This window comes from Bufo gargarizans, chromosome 4 (genome assembly GCF_014858855.1).
Source record: "Bufo gargarizans isolate SCDJY-AF-19 chromosome 4, ASM1485885v1, whole genome shotgun sequence".
NCBI lineage: Eukaryota > Metazoa > Chordata > Amphibia > Anura > Bufonidae > Bufo > Bufo gargarizans.
The window spans coordinates 109,576,507-109,582,506 of record NC_058083.1 but is presented as its reverse complement, the minus strand read 5'-3'; positions in this window follow the sequence as shown (position 1 = coordinate 109,582,506).

Below are 6,000 nucleotides of genomic sequence, written 5' to 3'. Positions count from 1 at the left end.
ATCTCGCACTTCTTTAATGGGGAATTAGAAAAAGCACTAGTGTAACTGTTTGACCTAAAGGCAGTGCTACATACTAAACGGGTCCTACTCCCTGATACTGCTAAACCAAGTATATTGATCACCAATACATTAGCAATGTGGAGACATATTCGCAAGATGTACAAATTACCAATGTATGTTTTGGCATACATGCCTCTATGGTCTCTCCCAGCCTTCCCACAGGGATCCACAAAGTTCTATGGGGAATTGAAGAAGAAGGGGATTGAAGTATTACAAGATGTCCTTAATGGATCAAAGGAAAAGATAAGCTCATGTCAAGAATTGCAGGATAAATTCCAGCTTTTGTCAAAACATTGGCTGCAGGCCCGGTGCTATAATAAGGCAGACCAAGCGGCCGCCTTAGGACGCTGAGAAGGGGGGGGGGGGGGGCGGAAAAATGAAACTTTTTTTTTTTTATTAATCACTTGCATGCCGCTGGCCCGCTGTTCTCCTCTGTGTGGTGGTCCTCATATCTTCTCTCTGGGCTCCTGAGTCCTGACAAGTTGTTTGAGGAGCTTTCCCACTCTGCTAATTAGTGGCCCCAGCTGTGTCACGTGTCAGGCCAGTGATTTCCCGCTGAGCCAATCACTGGTCTGACACATGACACAGCTGCAGCCACTGATTGGCTGAGTGGGCAAGGACCTCAAAGTCTTGTCGGTAGCCCAGAGAGAAGATACCAGGACCACACAGAGGAAAAGGGGAGCTGCTGCAGATGGGAACAGGCCCAGGTGAGGAGCATAATGTTTATTTTTACACAACATTAATAGAGGGGGGAAATGTGCCATGGAGGGGGTTGAAATGTGCCATGGAAGGGGGTTGAAATGTGACATGGAGGGGGTTGAAATGACATGGAGGGGAGAAATGTGACACAAAGGGGGTGATGTAAAAAGCAGGGGGTGATGTGACATGGAGGGGGAGAAATGTGACATGGAGGGGGTTGAAATGTGACATGGGGAGAAATGTGACATTGAGGGGGTTGAAATGTGACATGGAGGGGGTTGAAATGTGATACAAAGTGGATGATGTAAAAAGCAGGGGGTAATGTGACATGGAGGGGGAGAAATGTGACATGGAGGGGGAGAAATGTCACATCACCCCCCTATGTCACATTTCTCATCCCCCTCCATGTCACATTTCTCATCCCCCTCCATGTCACATTTCTCATCCCCCTCCATGTCACATTTCTCATCCCCCTCCATGTCACATTTCTCATCCCCCTCCATGTCACATTTCTCCCCCCTCCATGTCACATTTCTCACCCCTCTCCATGTCACATTTCACATCCCCCTCCATGTCACATTTCTCATCCCCCTCCATGTCACATTTCTCCCCCCTCCATGTCACATTTCTCATCCCCCTCCATGTCACATTTCTCATCCCCCTGCATGTCATATTTCTCCCCCCTCCATGTTACATCACGCCCTCCTTTTTACATCACCCCCACCGAGTTGTGCGGGGGGGGGGGGGGCGCCAAAATGTAGCTTCACTTGTGTGTGCAAAAATCCTTGCACCGGCCCTGATTGGCTGCAATACCTACAACATACCTCCTTTTGTAACTTTCAGGTGAGATCCTTAGGAGAGAAAGATAATCTGGCCCACTTTGAGAATTTAACCCCTTAGTGACCACCCATATGCCTTTTTACGGCGGTCACTAAAGGGCCTTAGGCTGGGCCGCTGCTTTTTTACGGTGGCCCAGTCTAAGCGCTGCACGAGGACCAGGGACACGGCTCTTACATGAGAACCGCGGCCCTGCTCTAACAGCCTGGATCGGCAGGAGTGCTAATCCGGGCTGTTTAACACTTTACATGCCGTGGCCAATGGCGCCCCCCCGCATATAAAGTGCTGACAAAGGGAGCGGACTCCCTCTGTCTCCCATCGGCACCCCTCAAATGCGATCGCGGGGTGCCGATGTGTGTGTAAAAAAAAAGTTAAAAAGTAAAAAAAAAAAAATTTCTTTTAAATGAAAAAAATTGCAAAAATAAATCTTCCCCATATGTTTGGTATTGCCACGTTCGTAACGACCTGGACTAAATAAATATCATGTAAATTATCCCCTACATACACAAGAGGCACACAAGAGGCAGAATTGAATTCAGAAGGAAAGTAAACACGATGTTAGTTTATGAGAAAATGGTGTCCAAGAAGAGGGGATGTCCTCAAAAATATGAAAAATTGTGGGGCCGCTGGAGGATTAGCAACGAATAATACTCGGATAAGTTCACAAAGTGCTGAAGTGGGAGTTGGGGGGAAGGAGGGGTGGGACGGGTATGTTGCTGTAGTTTTATAATCCACATAGACATTTGTTGTTGTATCATATTGTCCAGTGGAATTGACGATCTGTATCAAATTATGTGATACAACATGTTTATATTTGTAATAATGCTTTATTGTTGTACATTTCTATATCAAAAATGATCTGATAAAAAAAAAAAAAAAAGAGGCAGAATTGCTCATTTATTCTTAGTGGCCATAAAAAAATTATAAGCGATGAAAAAGCACCATTTACTCCAAAATGATACCAATGAAAAGTACAAGTTGTCCCCCAAAAATCAAGCCCTCACACAACTCCATATAGAAAAAAAGTTATGGATCTTGGGAAGTGGCAATGTAAAAATATTTTTATTCTTTAAAAAAAAAAAGGGTGGTTTTATTGCAAAAGAAGTAGTAAAATGTAAAAAAAAAACTATATGTATTTGGTATCACTGTAATAATACTGTCCCAGAGAATAAAGATATTAGGCGACCTTGGCGTGGTGAGTGGGCTTATGCCTTTTGATCAAAATGTACACTAATGCCTCTTGTATTGTAGTATGGGGGCTGTACACTTAAATATAGCGCTGAGAAGCAAGTTAAATTAGATCAAAGCATAGCATTGTGGATGTGCGATCCAGTTCTGTTTTTCTCCCCCTGATATAAAAATATGATGTTATTTATACCGAAAAATGAACACCGTAAAATTTATAGCGTAAAAACTCTGTGGCAGTATTGCTGTTCCCATCTCCCTCCCAGAAAGAGTTATGTGTACCCCAAAATGGCGCCATTAAAAACTACAACTTGTCCCGCAAAAAACAAGCTACAGCCTTACTGGACAGAGGTCTGTGATTATGTCACTAAGGTCTGGAAGGTGGGAGTTGGGCAAACTCCTCAACAATGTATTTTCCACTACATACCTCGTAACCAGGAAGCAGAAGCTCATGGTATTGTAACGACTAAGGGCCCGCACATTGCCCTATTGGCGGCGAAGAAGCACATTCTAAGAAAATGGCTACCACCTCAAATTCCAACAAGAGGAGGTGATAGGGACACTGAAGAGAGTGATGTACATGGAAAGATTGGAAACAAGGAAAAGGCCACGGTGCAATTCTTTAAAAAATGGCGATCATTTATTGAGACTTCTCTCACAGAATATGAGATTCAGGAAGTATTACAACCCTTTTACGGGGACGACATGGTTTCTCAAGGAACAACAGGCCAATCGCTTGGGCAGACTATTGGCATGACTTGGGGGTTGCAAAAAAAAGAGGAGTAATAAATAGATCAGGTTTGTCTATATCTTCTGTATTGGAAACGAGTGACGAGAATAGTTCTTTTGTGACCTCAGGTACAGTATTAGCCTAAGATGCACTTTAGTACTGACAACAATATCTGATGATATTTTGTATCATTGTGTTTTCCTTTCTTTAAAAGGATTTTCTATATTTATCCTGATCTGAATAAAAGTTTGAAATAAAAAAAAAAAATTACACACCTCTCTATTCTTTGTAGGTGGGAAAACTTGCGAAATCGCCAGTGTATCAAATACTTATTTTCCCCACTGTAGGTGCATAATAATATTTTTCCGGGGAGGGGGGAAGAGTAGAAAAAATTACGGTATTCTGCCGTTGCTGTTTGGGTTTTGATTTTTACGGTGTTCATTGTGCGGTATAAATAACATGGAAACTTTATTCTGCGGGTCAGTACAATAACAGTGATACCAAGTCTATATATTTTTTATAGTTGTTTTACCACTTTTATACAGTAAAAGCATTTTTGTTAAATAATTATTTTTGAGTTATATAGTCTGAGAGATTTAACTTTTTCATGTTCTATTGATGGAGCTGGAGGATGTTTCTTTGAGGTGTAGTAAGTTGTGGAGTAACTTTGGAGTACATACACATATGATATTTTTTTACAATCAATAGCCTGTATGGAGAGCACTCAGTCCCAGACTCGCTAGTAACAGATGTAACCCGGTTTCTCTTCTGAATTACAGGTATAACATATCACAGAAGAAAAGAATATAGCTTCTTCATGGATGGATCTCTTTTATTGGACTGCCCACAAACAACACCATGTATTAGTCCTACAGTACATGGTTCAAGAAGCCCTGTATCCCGCTACAGAAATTGTTATTCTGATCTGCTGAATGATACGTAATATGTAGATAAGTTAGGCCAGGTTCACGTATGCTTCTTGGAGGCTTATTTTTTTGTTTTATTTGATCTAAAACTGGAATATGTGGAAAGACAGAGAAAAATCTTTAGGACACAGATAAAGTTGTGGACAGTGCAAACACATGCAGTGGTCACCTGGCCTGCACTTGATGTCACAGTCACTGACAGAGTGAAGCTATGTGCGGCACAGTAGCCTGGGTACGACAGTCTGTTGAATGTCACTAATTAGGTGACAGTGCGGTGCAGGCACAGTCCTAGGCACAGCTGTCAGTAGTAACTTACTACTAAGGGTCCATTCACACGTCCGCCCTTTGGGTCCGGATCCGTTCCGCAATTATTCAGAACGGGTGCAGACCCTTTCATTTTCAATGGGGCCGGAAAAGATGCGGACAGGACACCGTGTGCTGTCCGCATCCGCATTTCCGTTCTGTGGTCCCGAACTTCCGGTCCGCGGTTCCGCAAAGAAATAGAGCATGTCCTATTCTTGTACGCAGTTGAGGACAAGAATAGGCATTTTTCTATTGGAGTGCCGGCCCGGTCTTTTGCGGATCCGCAAAACACTGCGAACGTGTGAATGGACCCTAACTATCGGCTGTGCCCACACATAACATCACTCTGTCAGTGACATTTAACACACTAATAGAGTCATTTATTAAGACTGGTGTTCTAGAGACCGATCTTCATACCCCTTGCACTGGCATATGATGTGCCTAAGTTATGTAGAGGTGCCTAAATCTTCATCAGCTCCCTTGCTGGCGTATATTTAGTTAAGTTTCTATGCTTAAAACAGGCGTAGAAAATGATAAATGAGACTGGTTGGCCGTTCGGCCCCTTCCCTGCCCACATCACGGCCCCTTATTTTAGACATGACAGGGAAAAGTTGCAGATTCAGCCGCAAATCCCCTTTGTGACCGAGTCTGCTACACATATACGCCAAAAATTAGCATATATCTTATAATACATTACCCCCTAACGTACTACTAGTAATTCAGTGTTGATTGACACTGACAGAGTGACATTATGTGTGGCACAAGTGCAGTGGCTTGTGCATGGCCAAAAGTCAGTATTGAACACAGTTAAATACCTGCTGTCTGGCTGATCCAATTCCAGGTAGAGGCTACATCTATGATGGCTATTTAGGGAACAGCCCAGTTACAGTTACATGATTTGGAAGACTGAAAAAAGACACCTGTCCATACAGTACAGTCTGTTATCTGGCAAGGCTTATCCAGGGGAAGGCAAAAACTCTTCTCTTGGACTGTTTTAGTGTATTCACCATCACCACCTCCTCAGGCAGAGAGTTCCATAGTCTCACTGCTCTTACCGTAAAGAATCCTCTTCTATGTTTGTGTACAAACCTTCTTTCCTCCAGACCCAGAGGATGTCCCCTCGTCACAGTCACAGTCCTGGGGATAAACAGATGATGGGATAGATCTCTGTACTGACCCCTGATATATTTATACATAGTAATTAGATCTCCCCTCAGTCGTCATTTTTTTCTAAAGTGAATAACCCTAATTTTGATAATC